General features: G+C 38.0%; 1 long non-coding RNA gene across 5 annotated transcripts in view; it reads left to right on the top strand.

Annotated features, from left to right (window-relative positions):
* The first annotated feature begins 5,239 nt into the window (after nucleotides 1-5,239).
* Nucleotides 5,240-19,754, top strand: part of LOC144984427 (uncharacterized) — a 123,163-nt gene continuing 108,648 nt past the window's right edge. For 2 of the 5 annotated variants that reach the window (XR_013648083.1, XR_013648082.1), the window contains exons 1-2: nucleotides 5,240-6,747; nucleotides 7,319-7,433. This is a non-coding gene — a long non-coding RNA (uncharacterized LOC144984427). Of the gene's footprint in view, nucleotides 6,748-7,318; nucleotides 7,434-10,498; nucleotides 12,416-15,175; nucleotides 19,675-19,754 lie in introns of those variants that run through there. The other 3 variants (XR_013648081.1, XR_013648080.1, XR_013648079.1) reach the window with 3 other exon arrangements.

Raw genomic sequence — 19,754 nt, 5'->3', positions numbered from 1 at the left:
TGTGACAGTTATTTTTCTCCAGAACCAATAATTATTAACAAATTTAATACAAAAACTGTGCATTTTTATCTGCACTTAGATTTAAAAAAAAAATCATGATTCTGAGAACAGTAGGAATTTTCTTTAAAGGGGCAGATTTTTAATTTGTTATTTTTGTATTCTAGAGCACAAGGAAACAAAAAATTGCGTTAAGCAGTTTAAGTTTCATTTATTTATTTTTTTACAATTTCTAGTTTTGGGCGGTCAGTTGGTTTGTGTTTTGAGGAAAAACAGGAGAGAAACAACAGCCTCTGGCTGGTTGACTGCATATAAAAACAACAGTGAATGGCTTCACCCTCCAAGTTATTCACCAGTTAAGTTAAATAAGCCTCACAGCTCCTGCCATGGCCTATTATGTGAGGAGTAGGCGAGACAGTTAAACACCACTTTCACACAATTTAGATGCAATAAAACACTGACAGCTTTTTTATCCACTTCATTAAGCCAGTAATTTCTTATAAAAATCTCCCGCATTAATCCTGCCGATGGTTTCCCCGCGGTTCCTTAAGCTCTCCTCCAACCCCAGCCGCCTTGCTTTGATGCTTACTCAAATGGGCGCTAATTTGAGGTACATTATGCATCCGCATGTACCCCACCCATGCCAAAGAATATAAAGTGTGACACTCTGAAAGATGGTGAATTAAAGCAAAGTGTGATACCTCGGTGGACTAATGGCACAGAGGTTAGGTCTGTCAGCCCGCTGGTTTGTTGATCTGCAAGTCGCTCCACATTCAGCAAAAGGGGAACAGGTCATGTGAGAGGCTTTGAAGGTCAGACCTGGAATGTAGTTCAGTGGAGCATTTCAGACAAAATTATCAGTTAAATGTTCGCTAAATAGGTGTTTAAAGGGAGCTTCCATCTCGCGTTTGTCTTATTGGATGCATCCAACATTCTTCTTTAAAAATCCTTTGGTCACTTGTATTGGCCACTGGGGGATGGCAGTGAAGACGATTTGACTTTATTTGAACAATCTGGATTAAATCAGATTACACCAAGGGTAATTAACTTTAATTTTTGTTTGATTTTTCTTTGAGGTTTCCCTTTAAATTGGCTATTAAAGTGAAAAGAACATACAATTTTATTAACTGACATACATATTTACACAAAGACATTTTTCCTTTCTTGTAAATTAATATACGCAGTATAAATTACTAGCTGGGCTTCAGTGCTATCTGATATATAAATATATATATTATATATATATATGTATGTTTTACATATAATATCATAGATATTGTGCTTAAAAAGGACTCAAAAAGCAACAACTTTCTTTTAGAAATAGAAGAGTCACAAAGAAACATCACCTGAGAATGCTGTTAATTACCTTAATAAAGGTTTATTATCTATCAACAATAATGTACTAATGATTTAGAATAATGAGAAGAAAAATAGGATTTTTCCCCCCATCTGTAGATGGGGCTGTTGTCTGCCATTTCAGCGTCCCTTCTCACTCTTCTGTCAGGCTTTGTGCTTCACAGTGGGAATGAACTTCAGAGTCTTTCCACATGTGAAGAATGAAAAAAGAAAAAAACAAGATGTTGGAGAAGTTTAGGAATCAGCAGAAAGGGAGCTGCTTGAAGAACAACTGTAGTTTGCCATTGAAAATTGCATTCCTTTATCAACCGCTGAGTGTCTTAGTGAGGAAACTTAACCAATGTATGAAATAAAGATTGAAGACCACTTTTTGTTTTTTTGCCAGTGATGTCACGCTCACTTCTGAAGGCTGGCTGGCCCTTCATCTGAGATCCCTTAGAATCATTACAACAGTGAGATTGCCATTATGCTCTTAATAAAACTCAGCCAGCGCTGTACTATCTCCTATCTTTACATTTTATTAGCCATGCTTATGAGAGATGAGGGGAATATGATGAAACGAAGTGAGACGTCTCTGATAGGTGACAGAAACAGAGATTCTTTTATTTTAAAGGGAGAGCCAGTCAGGTTACAGTGAGTGCAATTACACAGCAAAGACAAGGTACTTGGAAAATATTGGAAGTACTATAGTACAACTGACAGCATGTATAAAATGAGTTTATGGTTAAAAGGAAAACAGACTTTTGGTTGAAAAAATCAGAAAAATGTAGAGAATATTGTATAAAAGTAGATAGGACAGCTGATTAATGGATGTTACGCTGTTTTTGTGATCTTCACTATGATGAAAACAAGTACTTTTAATCAGCCTAAAGCTTTATTTGCCATTGATTTTATAGTATAAGTTTGTTTAAAAAAAACATGATAAAGTTCAAATTCTAGAATTTATAGCCTAAGAAACACATTTTTAACGTAATATGATAAAGAATGGATAAATAATTAGTTTTTTTTTAAACTAATGATCTAACTATAGATGAATAAAAGGAGATATTCTTCCAAATACTCCAATACTTCCTAATTCTCCCAAAAATTTTTTTTTTTAAATATATATATATATATATATATATATATATATATATATATATATATATATATATATATATATATGTAAATGCTCCTACTTTGGCTTTCCCACTGACAGAAAACACCTTGTTTACCCCAAACATCCATGAACTCTGGATGTGCAGGAATAGGACAAGTGATGGGAACAGACAATAAAAGCGGGAGTTAGAGGAGAGGACAGGCATCTCCTGTATTTTCTGGTCAGGCAGCGGAGCGTGGAACAACGGGGCCAGCAGCCAGCAGTCGGCTAATGGGGACCAACAGCGAGCAGGGGCCGGGGACAATCCTGACAAAAGGGGCAGCGACAGATGCCATTATCTCAGCCTCATGCAGATACAATGGCAGTGGGCAACACAGACTATGATACTCGCACGCAGATGTGTGTGTGTGTGTGTGTGTGGGAGGGGTGAACAGGTCTATGTGGGTTTAGAGGAGAAGCATGTGTGTGTACAATCTGAGGTTAATGGAACAGGATGGAGGAGAAGTGGATTATGGGGGAGACTGGGATTTCTTGGTAGCTCCCTGAGCTCCGCTGCACCCCTTGCATGCATGCATGCATGTATATGCACGCGTGCCATTCATGTGTATTTGAGTACATGACCTCGTCTTATTACAGCAAGACAGCTGGATCAGTCATCCGTCCCGTGCTGAAAATTCAGGGGGCATCACGGAAAGTGTGACACATTTGGTTCCCAATTTCTCCGGGTGCTGTGCTGTTGGACTTAAATTATGCAGCATTCAGTTGAACCAAGGATGTTCTGGTCATTTGGACAACCAAAAACCTGTCAGGGTGGGTTTTTGGAAAAAGGGGGTGTACAATAGGGAATATGGTAATGCTTTTCGGAGGATTGGCAAAAGCAAAAAAGGGCCTGTTAAGCAGCAGTTTTGGGGAGGGATAAGAAGTGTGAGCTTTAGCCAGTGTAGTGCGGTGACATGGGACAGCGTTATTGACTGTGGCGGCGCATGCTGACAGTGGATTGTCAGCGCCTGCAGTCATTTGCTAGACTGAGCGAACGCAAGGATTCGACTTTTTGGAGCTTAGAGAATGAGGGGAACGATGAAGAAAGTGAGAGGGAAGAGGGCGCACGGACCGGCAGCCGTAAAAATGCTTGAATATGCCACACACACACGCAGACACTGTGCTGTGGACGCCCCGCAGAGTGTCTGACACCAATGCTGGAAGGGTAATCAGGCTACACACTCCCTCTCACACTTGTTCATTAGTGTTTGAGGAGAAACCAGGCAGCTGTGACGTTCTAGTTTCTACCTGCATCTACTGAGGAAGACTTGACTTCTTGCATGACACTTCACTTTTTTTTTTAAGTGGAGGTTTAGAGTTTGACCCAACACCACCAGCAATAACTGATAGTTTGTCAAACCTTCATATGATAGAATAAAAGGACAAAGTACAGATGAGGTCTGAAGGTGCACAAAACGCTGCAGTTTAATCCACAAATGTGACGAAAGTCAGAATACAGAGTAATTTGGGAATACGTCATTAAAAAGGACTCAAAAAGTATTGTAAAACAAAAAAAGAAAACTGTTTGTTGTTGCATTAAGGGCTATTTAAAACTGACTAATAATGCCTATTTAGCTGCTGTGGTGCTAAAAAAAAACTTTATTTGACAATTAAACAAATGAAACTTTTACACCTTTACACATGATTTGTCAAGATCATCAACTACTTTCTATAGCGTGTTCAAATGCCTATTTTTTTACTTTTGAAACTACATTTTGAACTATTTAAAATTTCTATGATATTTATGCCGTGGAGCAGTGGTTAGCACTTTTCCCTTTGAGCAAGAAGGCTCTGGTTTGAATCCTGGCTGGGTTCTTTCTGTGAGGAGTTTGCAGGTTCTCCTCGTAAATTTGTGTTTTTTCCCCTTCCCACAGTCCAAAAACATGCTTCGTTGGTGAACTGGTGTCTCTAAATTAACCCTAGGTGTGCATGTGACTGTGTGGCCCTGCAACAGGTGACCGGCGACCTGTTCAGGGTGTATCCCACCTTCACCCAGCAATAGCCGGGTCAGGCTCCGATGACCCAAAAGGGATAAAGCGGGTTGAGAAAAAAACCCACAACAACTTTGGTTTGTTTTATTATCTTGGTATAAATTGAGGAATAAATCAACCAGTATGATGAAACAATAAATTGCATTAAAGCCTCATTATCATTGAAACTAGATTCTACACAATATTTAACAACATTTAAAAAAAAAAAGAAAAATACTTAGAATGAACTCTGTTATAATATTCACCAGAGGGCTGCACAGTAACGTAGTGATTAGCACTCTTGCCTCCCAGTGAGAAGGCCTTGGTTTGAATCCCGGCTGGAGTTTGCATGTTCTCCTCGTGCATATGTGTTTTTTTCTGCACTGGCTTCCTTCCACAGTCCAAAAACATGCTTCATAGGTTAACAGATGTCTCCAAATTGTCCTTATGTGTGTATGTTTGGGTGTGTGGTCCTGACGACATGTACAGGGTGTACCCCACCTTTGCCAAATCATTGCTGGGTTGGCTCCAGTGACCCCAAAAGGGATTTAGTGGGTTCTGAAGATAGATAGATGGATGGATGGATTATATTTACTGTGGCAGAAACCAGTTATCTGTCCGTAAAAACGTTCTGCGGCTGCATCCAGGTCATGTTGAAAACACGGTGAAGGACCTGAATACAAAAACGAAGGTGGTTTCTAGGTTTGTTAGGGGATTAAAATGGCTGCAAGATGCAGATAAATTGGTGAGGGAGGGAGGGGGGGTATGTTTGCAGGCTTTGGAGCCCACTTCTCTCTGCAAAAAAAAGAAAAAAATAGAAAACTTTGCAAACTTGGGTGCACTTTCTGACTCTTCCTGCTTTCCTTTCTTCCGCCCTTCTTACCTTTCAATCTGGCATTCATGCTAATGACCCTTCTGTCTGCCCTGGAAGTTTCTTATGACCCAACTTATCAACACTGGACAGGAGTGAAGGTATTTTAAGCTCCCCTGGACACACACACACACACACTTGCCTTTATGCACTTTTTTACTATTCAGTAGCCTTGTTGAGAACCTGTGCTGAGAATGTGATGTGTGCTAATGCATTCAGAGCAGAGGTGAGACTAGTCCATTCGATTTCTGTAAGCCAACAGTGGGAACACCAACCCCAATATGGTAAGCCAGGAAGGAGAGTGTGCTACAGTGGCTGAGTAATGAGAGCAAGGAGCCCCTAGTCATTCCCACACACTCACTGGTCTGTGGGAGTGTGTGCAGCAGTGTGAGACTCCAGCAGAGTATGAACAGTGTCGGGCTCTCCTGATGGTGATGCCGTGTGAAGTGCAGACCTGTTCGACACCATCTCCAGCTGCTGCTGGTCTGTATTCAAATGGCTCCACAAGACAAAATCACGCTGTCTCTTGGTTCTTATTAGACTCAAGCTCTCACTTTTTTTTGGCTCCATCTTTTTTTTCTTTTCTTCCTCAAACAACTGACTCATCGTTCCCCGCAGCATCCCACATCGGGCTTGTTTCCCCCCTTTTTTTGCCTCATTCCACTGCTTTTCATGTGTTGGGCATCACTTTGTAGCACTCTGCAAGAAAAAGAAAAGGAAAGGACACCAGATAGATGCTGAAGTATTCATTATATGTTTTCTGGATGCCGTTAAGGTGGCAGATAGATGAATAGGTTAAAAATTCTTGATTATATTGTATTTATTGCATTGGCAGCAGGATTAGCATCTTCTCCATAACTGAAAATATGGATATAGCGAATGATCAGGGAGGGCTTTTGGAGCGCTGATCTCTAATAAAGTTTGGAAAGTTGTGCGGTTTTGCTGGATCATATTATGACAGATGTTCTTAGAGCTTAACAGCAAGAACATTGTACCAGGATGTAATGTCAGAAGTGGAAATTGACTCAAGCGAGTAACAAACTGCAATGAAAAATTCTCTTCACATTATTTCATTAGAAGTTTATTTTTAACTTCATATTTGCAATAAAACATAAATATTTGTGTAGTAGAATTAATATCTTTGTGAATAAAATGCCACATTAGTTAGTCCCAAGCAAGACCTTAGACTGAATAGAAGTAAAAAAAAGAAGCTGCCTCACAGCTGTTTCCTATAACAGTTAATTACTCTGAAAGTTGTTTCCCCAGTGTGAACTTTGAACAAACTACACCAGAAGGTTTTTCTAAAAAAAAAAAAAATTGTAAAATTGTTATTTTTGCAGCCAAAAAAATGTGGTTCGCTTACTCTACTAACTTCACGATGAAAAACTGGGGAAAAGCTCAAATCTGTGACAGAGGTAAGGCCTTTCAACAAGATTCCACTTTTTTTTTTTAACTTAGCAGCCATTAGCTTAGCTAAATAACGGGAATAAATAAACATGCAATGACAATTTTTTTCTAATTATTGTTGAATATGTAGAACTGTGATAAAAAACGACTGTAAATGTTTGTCAATGATTTGTTTTTTATCATGCAATACCTTTCATGACCACTTTTTTCAGTATCTTTATGTTGATAATTGATTTTTTATTTATTTTTTTTGGCGATGACAACTTTTTAAAAAGAGTATAAAAATGCTGTGCAAGTATGTGACCTATAGGTGTTAATTAAAAAAATGCAGATATTTTTTATGTGTGCTCTATATCTTTGTATTTTTTAATTTAAACTTTTATTTCTTTTTTTTTCATAATTCTGGCTTTTTTTTATGTTTTTCTTGAAAACCCAAACTAACCTGCAATGTTTCTCATCTGGTTTTTGTTTTTGTTTGACTAAGTATAAAAATGTAATGGACAGAAGTGCTATCAAATTACTTGTTTAAAAACAAATACAAAAAAATTAATATAAAAAATCCTATTTTCTGGAGCCTAGAATTTGCTATGAAAAGTGAAGACAGATGAGATTGGCTCCTTGAGCTGGAGATGAAGAAAGAAGCTAAAAAATGGACCACAGAAGCAAAACGGGCCTCCTGTGAACAAGGAGTCATGTGAGTAACAGAGGCTGCATTTGATTTATGAAAATCTAACTGAAACAAGAACATTTAAAGAAATACACTTCAGATTTTGATTTGAAAACAAAAAATATCCCCCTAATTAAACAAAATATTTTGTTTATGGGCAGTTCTACATTTCTTAATCTTAAAATGTCTTAGTAAAAATAAAGTGGAAGAAGGAATATGACATAAAGATGAGATTTACTGTCGCTGAATTCAGGTTGTGAAGCTGTTTTATTTCGAAAAACAGATTTCCTAAGATGTTTTTAGAACATGTTCAAAAGCTTTTCTCTTTGCTATATCATTTTCTTTGTAGTTTTCCCTAAAAGATGCAGCTGTTTGTCACTTTTTGTTAATATACAACGCTGTAACTTCTGCAAGTGAAGTTTTTACGAATCTCGAGAAACTAGAAATCCTCCAACAGAATAAAACGAACCATAAATGGACAAAAATATGTGCAAAGTTTAACAAAGTTAAAAAGAAGAAGAAAAATATTTAAAAAAATCATCCCAGGGCAGAAATTATAAATAATGAGACTTATTTAAAGTTATTGCACAATGCATCACAGCTGCCAAAAAGACTTCTGCGAGAGATAAATGTGTACAGCAGAGTGGTGTTAGTGGCTTAGGGGAGGTAACTTCTGCTTTCTTTTTCTAGCTTTGTTGTCATGATGCTGATTTTTACTGGGCTGCATTATCATTGCAAAAACTGCAGGAAAACTTTTCAGAAAAGCTGTTTACATGTGGGTCCGCACTGTTTGCTTTTCTGTCCTTTCTCGAATCGAAAATGGCAAAAAGAAATGAAATGTCAGCAGTCGTTTTTTGTCTAAATCAGACAAATAGGAGCACTGCTGTTAGAGTTTCTAACACTAACAGCTGAACTGAACTGAGTTCATGAACTTGGACAGATACAATATCCCTAAACTCATGATATCATTTTTTAAATGGATAATTTTGAAACAGCCTTTCTTGGAACTGACAGTGACTAAAACTTTCATGCATGCCTCAATGGGCTCCACCTGCAGTGCATTACCTTAATAAAATGCACAATTGTAAACCGTCAGATCTTTTCCTGCTTTAATGATGCGTCTTTGATATTTATCAGTTCATTAATTTGAGCACTCACGGTGTCAGTGTGCTCCTTCGTTCTTCGGCTGCTGCAGCCTTATTGCCTGAAGCTTGCTTAAACTAATTTTCTAGTCCTTAAAAAGCTGTGGGGTGAGCAGAAGGAAAGATTTTTCTACAAAATGGTATAAGTTCGGCACATCTATCAAGGAGCTGAAGGGTAATGCCAACAAAATATAATACTGCAAAAAGAGGTAGTTTAAAAATAGCACCAAGAAGAAAATCACTAAAATGATCTGTCCATGCAGAAAGTTCTTTTTAATTGACAAGAATTGACATAAGAAATCTTATGATAAAATATCACGAGGAGTTCCACTCAAGCATTCAAAAGGGGAATAATAAGCTAAAAATTAAAATCAAGCACTATCATAAGTTTTTTTTGTGCTAGTTCTAAGCAAATGGTTTGCTTTTTATGTACCTAATTGTAGTTTATTTTGATTACATTGAAAACAAAATAGAGTAATAATTAGAAATAATTTTTAAAACATAGTCATATTAAAACAAAATGTTAACAAAAATGAGAAAATGAGATTAGTACAAGTTGGTCCATCTTAATAATTCCTCTTAAAATCAAAAACTAGCACTTATTCTTAGAACATAATTTTAAATTTATGTTCCTTAAAATAAAGACAATGAATGTCAGTCTAACTTGTCAACAATTATTGAACTTAAAAAAAAAATCCTAAAAAAATGACTGTCAAACATAATAAGTCCAAATCCTTTTGGACTCATAATGAAAATAATGTCCTTATTTCTAAATCCAAGCTCTTAAGGAGACATAAAATTCTCAACTGTCATGATTTTGAGAAAAGCCAGGAAAGGTGTAGATCCAAGACAAATTACAACAACTTAATACCTGGTAAAATATCTTGTCTAAATATCTAAATCATATTGAATAGTTTGAAGTGAACAAGAATACACGGCTAAGATGAGTATTGCACATGAAGCAAACGCCAACATCACTGCAGTTCTAACTTTTTCAACGATAAGACCTTTTTTTAAGTTAATGTGCCTGCATTGTGATGCAATGGGTTGTGGTGTGGCACTAAAACAAAGTGCATGATAATAATACAAGTTCTGCAGATACTGTTATTTTTGGTGTTAGCTACCAATTGTAAAGTCAATTAGAACAGCAGTCAACCAGCCAGTATATGGGTGAATGAGACTGTGAAGGTAGTACCTTCTTTAGAAGGTAGTAAAGTGCCACAAAAGTATACACCATTTACAATCTAAACTTCCCACATAACAGAGTAAGCATTTTTCAGTCGGTGGTCCTGCCCTGCTTCATGTCTTATGTTTTCTGGTTCACCGTCTGTCTTTGTTTCTGCTTGGATTCCGTTTTTGAGAACAAATAGGAGTGCCTAAATGTAAATTGTATACACAAAAATCTGAACTCGCAGCCACACGGAGCAGGCATCAGGCCTGCGGCCCATAGGTGCTTTGTGGGTTGGATTCACCCCAGTGCTTTCTCTGACTGCACCATTGTTATTTAAATGTGGGAGGGCGATCAGCAGTAAGCATTAATGGCATCCTCAGCATTGCAGATGCAGCACAGGACACACATACACACCTATGTGCAAGAGCCTGCACACACAGACATGTGAGCGTGGACGCATACTCTCACTCAAGCCGTGTGGATGCACCTCGAGGGCCATATGAATAACAAATACCTCTGCCATCTGTAATACCTCTGAGAATTTCTAACCATTTCGGCAGATTAGTCAGCATTCCTTTCACTCGGGCTCTCCGCACACTACCTGGTGCATCAGTATCACCCTCCCCTCGCTGCATTATCGTAAGAGCATGGTTTGAACTGAAGTTTGTTTCCCAAAAATCCAACTTTAAGCAGCCGCTGATCTGTTTCTTTCTCTCCGAAGTCAGATGTTGTGTCAAGTGCTTGAGTCATTTACTGCAGCTATGTTTTGTTCTGTCAAGGCCAATCTGAGCTTCGCTGGAACACCTTTGGTGATGGTATCGTTTTAAACTGGTGAAGACCTCCCCCACCTCCCCGAAACTGCGAGAACAAATGAGATTGGACAGGCACCTCTGGCCATTAACACTTGATCTTACCTGATTTCCTTCTCCTGAGAAAACCTTGCCTGAAATGGTGAGACACTTTAGCCTCCCATTTCACACAGTACCGCAGATAAAGATGTTATTTTAGTGCCGTGGTGTAGAGTTAGAACCATCTGAAGCAAAAAAAAATCAATTAAAAAGAGAAAATTTAACCCAGATCTGAACTGTTTTTTACATTTAAAAACAAAATGATATTCCAAATATGATCCAGACACAATTATTTAGTAAGTTTGGTTGCACTTACTGTTAGAAACTGTTATAAAGCAGTAAAACTGTTTATTGTCATTTTTTGTGATTTTATTTTATTTATTTATTTTTTTTTTTTTTAGCAGAAAAAATTACAAATAGTACTTCTCGGAATAGTTTTTTGGACAGTTTCATGGATGTTGTGGAACTATTGTTTAATATAATCAAAAAAATCTGGAAAAAAAAAAGAAGCTAAAAAGATGGATATCAATGATTGCAACAAAAAATGGTTTTAAAGATAAATTAATAGAACAAAATGTAAATTTGGAAAAAACCATAAAGGCCTTAGACTAATCAGGGTTGGGAGAATGTAATGCTGTCTTCCCACATGAGTCTGGAAAAGCATTTTTTTTTTTTTTTTAGAGTATTGACAGCTCTTGTCTGTTGTTTTGAGTTTAAAAATGTAACTTCAATATAAAGAAAACTAAGTAATAATAAAAGATGGCACAAACCCTCATGACACTCTTACACTAGGCAAAGTTTGTTTTGTGGCAGCTCCTTGGCTATGATCAAATCACCATTATTTGAATAGATTTAATTTCTCCTTCTGTTCTCCAAAGAGTCAATTAAATAGTAAATTTTAAAAACAAATCCTGGTACACTTCAAAAATATCGTTTCTCAAGAGGATTTCGGAGCTTGGTTAGGCATTTCATGGGCTGTGTCTTTCAATTCAGTGAAATTAAGGGAACACTATTAATTAGCTGCTAGGAAGAGTGTTTGGTTGAAAGAAACTCCCCCAGTATGAAGAAGAAATTAAGTTAGGTTGAAAAAGCAAAGCAGAAGTGAATTTAAAAGAAGTGCAGTGTGCTTTATATACTGCAGTTTGTTAAATGCAAGAATTACTGTTACAGAAAGTGTGTTTGCTGCCTTGTGTGTACGTGTGTGTGTTTGTGTGTGTGAGCAAAAGTGAATCTGGGTAACCTGGTGGGTGCACTGGAATGTGTGTATGTGTGTGTGTTGCAGTGTTGTCAAAAGTGATCCTATTTTCATTACTCACTGGCTCAAAGAAGAAGTAGAGACTCTGGCTTGCAGCAGTGATAAATGCATTACGCCAATAAACCCTGTCTACACTGAGGTGCTGAATGCTGACAAGAACACACAAACACACACACAAACACACACACAAAGAGGAATGGAGAGAATTGAAGTGGTGACAGAGAGAAATGGTGGAAGTTAAAAGACAATCAGATGGAGAGTAGCAAGAGACGACGAGGGGAAAAAAAGGAGTAAGAAGACCAGAGAACAACAGATCAGAATTAAGGAGAAAGTGACAGATATTGAATCGAAGAGCATTAGGAAAGAGGGAAGATGAAAGGATGAAGCATTGAAAATAAAAAGAGGTGTTGAAAAAGATGCTTTGTAAGAGGGCTGCTAATGGCTGTTTGTGGATTTCCAGTTTTATCTTTTCATTTGCAAATAGCTTGAACTCCGTTAAAGTGCACCTCTTCCTTTGGTCAGACCACAGGAACAAAAATATCAAGACGTGCTTTTAAGAAATGGTCTTTGTTAAATTTTCACTCACTTAAGAACAGATAAATAATTAACCTTCACTTTAATTAATGTTTTAAGAATAATTTAACATTAATTTAACTAACAATAAGTTTGGTGCAGTTTTTATGGCCACCAAATTAAATTGCATTGAATATAATTATTTGACCCCAAAGTCCAAATATTTTTTGGGGGTGGGGGGGTGGGGGGGTGGGGGGGGCTGTGCTCAGTCTGTTCTGTGCTGGATTGTTATTAAGTGACGTGTGCCAAGGTTGGCTAACAAAGTTGGGTCCATTGGTCAGTTACTTCTGGGAAATTTTAACAGAAGAATCAAGCAAGAAAAATTGGGTTTCAGCCATTAACTGTATTTGAGAACTGGACTGAGTGTAACATCACTCACAGAAAATTTCATTTAGATTTCAACAAAATTAAGTCAGGCACGTCACTAAGTGCCGACTTAGTGATGGGTCCGAAATCAGCCTTTCCAAAAGCTGAAGTCTTATGTGCAATGTCAACTGAAAGTCATAAAGAAAAACACACAAAAGCACTAATTGGTGCACTGATTGTTCCTTAGGACAGAAAAGAAAAAAACATTTTGACAAGTTGAACATCAAAGTCTGACAGCATTATTTGCAAAAAGCTGTAGAAGAAATGGATCGTTTGAAAGATGAAACTATTTGAAACACATGGATTCTTATTTATGCAAACAGCATGAACAGCTCGTGCCAAATGGAAACTGTTGAGGAGCTTTATTGGGCACTTTGCATTCAAAAGAGACCAACATGAAGTCCTCTGTGTACAAAGCGACTTTACAGCCAGGCTTGAGGGGAATTTTGAACAAAGAAATGTTTACACAACAGGAACAAAGGAACAAGCAAACATGCAAATATGTACAGGAAGAAATATATATATATATACACACATACATACATACTGTATATGAAAGTAGGTGTTGTGGCAAACTATTCAAAATTCAGAAATTAAACTGGAGGTACCTATTCGTTTGCTACTGTTAAAACAAACAAAAAAAACAAAACATGGCTGGAAAAAAACAGATTGTAGGTTTGCTTTGTATAAAACTGATTTCAAACCAATTTTAGCTTTGATATTATTGCCATGACATCAACAAACAGACTATTCCAAAATTGGGTAAATTTATTGTAAGAAGTAGTTGGTGCCCAGTAAACACACATCAGTAAAGCCCCAGTTCTAAAAAATAAGGTTTTTCGTATGGATGTGGTGTGATCAGGATTGAAAGCACTTCATGGAGAAACCATTGCAATCCATCAGAGCAGTCCTATTGTACACAGGGCAGTCCAGACATATGCAATAACACACAATTGCTCTGAAAAGGAGGAAGTAGGAACTGGTTTCACTTTGCTGTACCCAATTAGACCGAGTGAGTCGGACATCACCCATAGAAAATGACTTGCTTTCAGCTCCAGTGAAACAGGGTGAAGTCAGTTAGATATCCTGGATGGTCTTTCTCCTCTTCATTATTGGAGCTTGTCTTCCTGCTAAACAAAGTCAAATTGGATCATGCTCTGGATCTGGACCTGCTAATTTCGACTTTGACTATACCAGCACTTGTGGTTCCAGATATTCCAGCTGCTCCAGTGGTGTTTCTAGATAGGAATCTGTTTGACCAGCAGCTTGCCAGCATTACTTGACATTAAGACTCAACCATCCTTTCCCCATAAAAGCCTAGACCTCTAAAGCCTCATTTCCACTGAGTGGTACCGTCCAGTCCAGTCTGGAATTTTGAGTGTTTCCTTCATAAAATGGACCCATTAAGCTGAACCGAACCATACCGTTGCCTAGTTGGTTGTAATTCCATAGAAAAATTTGTCTGACTAGTTTGGAAGGAGCTACAGTTGAAACCTGTTGATTACGACAAAAGAAAGCTCCAAGAAAGCGGCAATCTTCTCTCAAACAACATTGAATGCTTTGTATATATGAAGTACCAAAATCCAAGCAGGAAAAAAGTGAGCTGCTGGATGACTTGCATTGTTATTGTTGTTAGCTTCAATCCACATGCACCATGACAATCCAAGTTTGTGGGGAAATGCTCACCTAAATTGCCTGGACTATTCCAAATCGGACTGGACCGTTCAGTGGAAATGAAGCTTAAGTATGGTCCTCTGGGTTCTGTTCTGTACCCTTCATCCCAGCTGCCAGCAAGCACGGGACTTCAGTTCTGATGCCAAATACACTCAGGATATTTTTGAGGACATGAATGTAGATGGAGGCAAACTAAGCGATTCCTCCAAGACTGGATCTATAGGACAGAAGGTAAATAGTAGTTAATATTTGCATGCAAAATACAGTTCCTGTCTCGTAGTTTAAAACAAAAACAAATATCCCACACTGTCCTAATGTTTGTTTTACTGTTTCTTTCAAGCTTTTTGTGTAATTTCGATTCAAGTATAAACTAAAGAACAACCTTTTAAAACTCACTCCTGGTACATGTAAAGACAATTGCTATTTGTCAAAATTGTTGTTTATTGTTAATATGGATGACTTACAAGCTCACATAGATAATTCAGTTTACTGCAAGGGACTGGACTAACTTTTCTTGTAAAAACCAGCTTTGGTCTGAAGACTAAAAGGTTTTTGCTTGAATATAGCTTCAAAAGAGCAAAGATCTCCCTCAGCGTTTGTGTCAACTTGCGTAGGATGACTTACTTGACATAGTTCTGACTAAATGTTATAATTGTGACTTCTACAGTGTGCATTTTTTTATATGATTGATATGCCATGTGTGAGAGTGGGCTCACACTTTTTCTGTTTTCCACCCACAGCCTCTAGTAATTGGACAAGAGGAGGATCAGAACCATGAATGGACTAGTCCTGTCCTTTTTCCAGCACATGTGGGTCAAGCTCCCCTCATTAACCTACATCAAAGTGACATTACCAGTGAAAGTAGATGCAAATTGAAAACTCAAGTTCAGTGAATCAGATCATAACTTTTACAAAGACCCTGAGTGTCTGAGCTGAACAAAAAACTAGTTTAGCTATTCTTTTAAATGTCTTTTTCGGATTATTTGAGAATTAGAGCAGGACCTGAATGTAGCGTATTGAAGAGGTCAGATGGGGAAAAATGAGAGTGAGCGGGCTGGAGAGCAGAATACAATTAAAAGGGAGCAGAGAGTCAAGGGGACTGACCCGGCAATGGTGGAAGAGAGAAGGGTAGAGGGCAGTTCTTAGTACACGTGCACCACATAATGAAAGGTTGAACTTTTAGTGGCCAGGGTGGCATACTAAATCAACTCAGCCTGGGACTGCTGAGAGCCAAAGCAGGGTGGAGCTCAGGCGGCGGCACGGAGGGGGAAGAAGGTGAAATGGATATGTCAGGTGACCTGAATGAAGAAGGCAAAGGTGAAGGAGAAGTGAAGACTTTAACGAGGGACAAGGGAGGCAGAGAGGGACAGCTAATGGAAGGGACGGAGCAATGCAAACTGGTGTGCAGGGGAGTAAGGGAGGAGAAGGAGGGAGAGATGGAGGGAGTAAGAGGTGCCTGCTACATGGCTGCCACAGGGGCCTGAGTGACAGAAATTAATAATTAGTGACAATGATTGACAGCCCTCCCTCCATCTGCGACTCTGTCGCCTCACAACGCCTGCCTCCGCCAGCGACCGCGGGCACAATGAGCTCCAGAGGGATTGTGGGAGAAGCTTTTGATTGACAACTGCCTCCTGGAGAGACAAGGGGGGTGGAGGGGTGGGCTGAGGCAGCAGAGAGAAATGAAAGCGTGAAGGAGGAGGGGTGCTATATGTGGGGAAGTGATAGAGGTGGGTGACAGGGGCAGAGACGGACAGAACATGGCAGAGGCTAGAAGTTAAGATTGTGGTCAGACAGATTTTATTCTCTCCAAGACTGAGAAAGAAAATGCAGCTGTCCTTTCTGTATTGCCCTCCATTTATGTCTTCTTCTGCAAGGGTTGCTCATTTTAAAAACCAGCATTTCTAAATGGGACAAATTTACTGGAGAACTAAAAAAAGATGTGTAGAAAACTGAAAAAGGAGGTTAAAGGTTAGGGATGTAATATTAACAATTCAATTATATCATAATTTGTGTTTGACAATATGATTCATGGTCTAGTTCTTCATTCTGAAAAGACCGATTCACAACCTTAGAATCAATCCGGACCATCTCTGGCCAAAAATTCCATCAGTGTGACGCCTTTGCTAAATCCAAGTGTTTCCCCACATTGGACTGCAATGATGGAATGATCATTTTTTGCTAAACATGTTGTCCGCTGTGATGCACTTGGTTGTTTTTACGTTACAGTGAAAAAAACCTACCATGCCTCAATCCAAATGGTATTTTCTAATATCAAATATAATCTTTTTATTTCATTTTGAAAATATTAATAAAAACTGCATTTGATTTAACAATTTGCCTCGGACAAATGGATCTGGTTGGATTGTAGGAATATAGATTGATTCCTCAATTAAATCAGTTAAGCGTTACACCCCTAGTTTGTGTTGTTGGACTACCAGTCTGTAAATGGTCTTTAGGAGAGAACAACTCTTTCTCTGCCTGTTCCGCTTCTCCCTCTTTTTTTTTTTACAATGCCATTGCAGTTAATGACCAATTCTACTGACATTTTCTTTTCTCTAAGCATTTACACCACAAAGTGTCTTTGGTTTCCTGTACACTGTCTCTTTCTTGACGTGTAAATTAATTTGTGTAGGAGTGAAAACGATGAACAAGCTGTACAACGTGTCACACAAATGTGGTAATTCTGACTTCTTTGCTTTTATCTTCATAATTTACCTTTTGTAGCTGTCTCTTCAACTCCCATTTATTTTTTTTCTCTGTTATCTCGCTATCACCTTTTATTTCCCCTCTGTGCTTCTTGTTTCATGCCAAGCCCGTTTCAACAGTTTCAACCTGCCATGGCTTGAGATAATGTGCGCCAGTACAGCTTAATCGCTGCACAGGTCTCCAAGGCTTTCTACTGCACACTGTAACAAAGTACACCATTTACGTCACGGCCACACAGAACACAGAACACAACTAAATTCAAGGGGGATCACTTTCACATCACAACATATTATTGATTTTTTTTTTTTCTCAACTAACAGACATGTTTCCCATTGTTGAACCCAGTTTCCTCTTCCTCTATAAAGTTGTTGAGAAATCTCCGGATTAGAGTCCCCCACAAGAAATAAAGAAGTATTCATATAGTTCTTGCCGGTTCATGTTTTATTTTATATTGTGGGCTCATAATTATTTGTTTTTTTTGGTTTGTAGAGTATACTTTGGTGAAAATCCACTTCTGGAATTTTATTGACCAAAGAAGGAAAGTGCTGCAATTGTTTTAACGGGCAACAAGTGAGATCAACTGATTACCTGAATACGCTGAATAATCTGTCTTCCAATAATGGATTTTCTTTCTTGGCGGAATTTGAATCTTTTCTTCTAGTTTTAGTCGCATTGTAAAACAAACAGGTTTTTAATTCAACAGCTTTAAGGGAAACAAAACTTTAACAGAACCTCTCTTTAATGTTTGGAAGAAACGGTTTAAAGACACAATCCCATTTCAGACGAGAAGCTAAAAGCACTTTTCACACAGGGACGACGTCAAAGCCGCAGTGGAGGCAGCTCCTCGCTCAGCTCAGGAAGAGCAGCTTGTGGAAACTGTCATCTATCATCCCGTGGTAGAAAACTCTGACGGGACGGGAACAACTCATTCTCTTCTTAAGCTTACATTTGCAAAGTCTTCCAACAGGGTCAGTAGAGCCATCCTTATGAATACGTTTACTGATAGTCATTTAAATCATCCAGATACAAGCTGATGCACTCATGTTAAAGAAAAGAAGTAGCAGGCAAAGTCGTTTTGTCAAGTGCTGAAGATCAAAAAAGCGGTGCAGTTTCACCTAACATCAATCTGTAGTAAGTTTTTGGCTGCTTTTTAATGTTTTGAGCTTTTAATGTACGATGCCTTGTTGGCTGTCATATCAAAGTGCCATATAAGTAATACAAACGGAATGAATTTAGCTGTTGGGACCTACGGTTTTTTGCCTTATAGGACACATCGGATTATAAAGTGCACCATCAATGAATGGTATATTTTATGAAATTATGTAATATAAAACGTAAATTAATAAGTGAGGCTAGGTCCAAATTCTCTCCGTACTCCATAACTACTATAAAGATTACATAGTGCGGGACTTTCTAGTCCCTTCTTCTCCCCCTTTTTTTTTTAATGCAATTTGAATACCATGTTTGTTATCCTTTTTCATTTATTTAGTTTAAAGGGCAAGTATAATGCCACTGATTTCCTGAAGTAAAAACCTACTAAATATGAGCGTGTTACAAAGCCTATTTAGTAATCTACTGTGTGCTGAAGATAGAAACTTGGATAGTTTATAAAAAAAACAAGTTAAACCTTTATTTCACATGAAAAATTTTCCAACCCAATGCATTATGATCTATTTTCATCAATCTAGGGATCATCTACGTAGTTTTTTTTCCCCTTCTTTTGACTTTTGGGAAGTTCCTCGGGCACTGGATTTTGGAAATGTAGATTTAGACAGCTCTACAAAATGGCAAAAGCACACAACACCCAACTACACATTATGACAGAGCGCCATGCACCTCTCAAAATTGCTTCAACATCAGTACACACAACCAAAATTAATCCATATATAAGGCGCAACGTGCAGTTTTTTTTTTTTTTTAAATTAAGGCTTTCAGGTAGGGGTGTGAAATTATCCCATATCCCATTTGCGATTAATTACAGACAATTTAGTGTATATTTTAACCGTGTTAATCTCTTTTTAATCTATAACTGTTGTCTTATTCTCAAATATAAAAAACAAAGCTGTTTATTTGCATGAATGTTTTACTTGAATTCAGCTGAAAACAACTCTTAAATCGCTCCCAGTGCACGTCTTGGTGCTTTTGTACCGCCGTGTACGCGGCACGCACCGTAGCTGCTGTGACGTTGTCATTGTGCAACTTTGTTCTTGACAGAACTAACGCAAACAAGTCCAAACTATAATCTGTTATGTAAGGGATAAAGCCCGGCGAGGTGTTAAACATAAAATAATGGGGTAGGTGGAGGGCTGATCACATGGGACGGTAAACTGTGGAATAAGGTATGTCAACACAAATGTTATGATATTAATGAAAAGTTTGTGGACATTACTTTTTGGATTGCTCTGAAAAGTGTTTTGGACCCGATGTTTAGTTCTTGTTTTGTTTTTTCTTAATTGTTTAAGATTGAAAAGATTGTTGGTGTAAAAAGCGAAGATTAAAAGCCTGTTATAATAATAATAAAAAACTTCATAAAGCCACTTTTTGGGTTGTAATTTGATCTTTTACTGCACTACCATGTCACAAATTTAATTGAAAATATATCAAAATTAT

Source organism: Oryzias latipes, chromosome 16 (assembly GCF_053564925.1).
Source record: "Oryzias latipes strain Hd-rR chromosome 16, Olatipes_Hd-rR_3.1".
Taxonomy (NCBI): Eukaryota; Metazoa; Chordata; class Actinopteri; order Beloniformes; family Adrianichthyidae; genus Oryzias; species Oryzias latipes.
The sequence above is the reverse complement of the archived record's forward strand: the minus strand, read 5'-3'. Positions and strand labels throughout refer to the sequence as shown.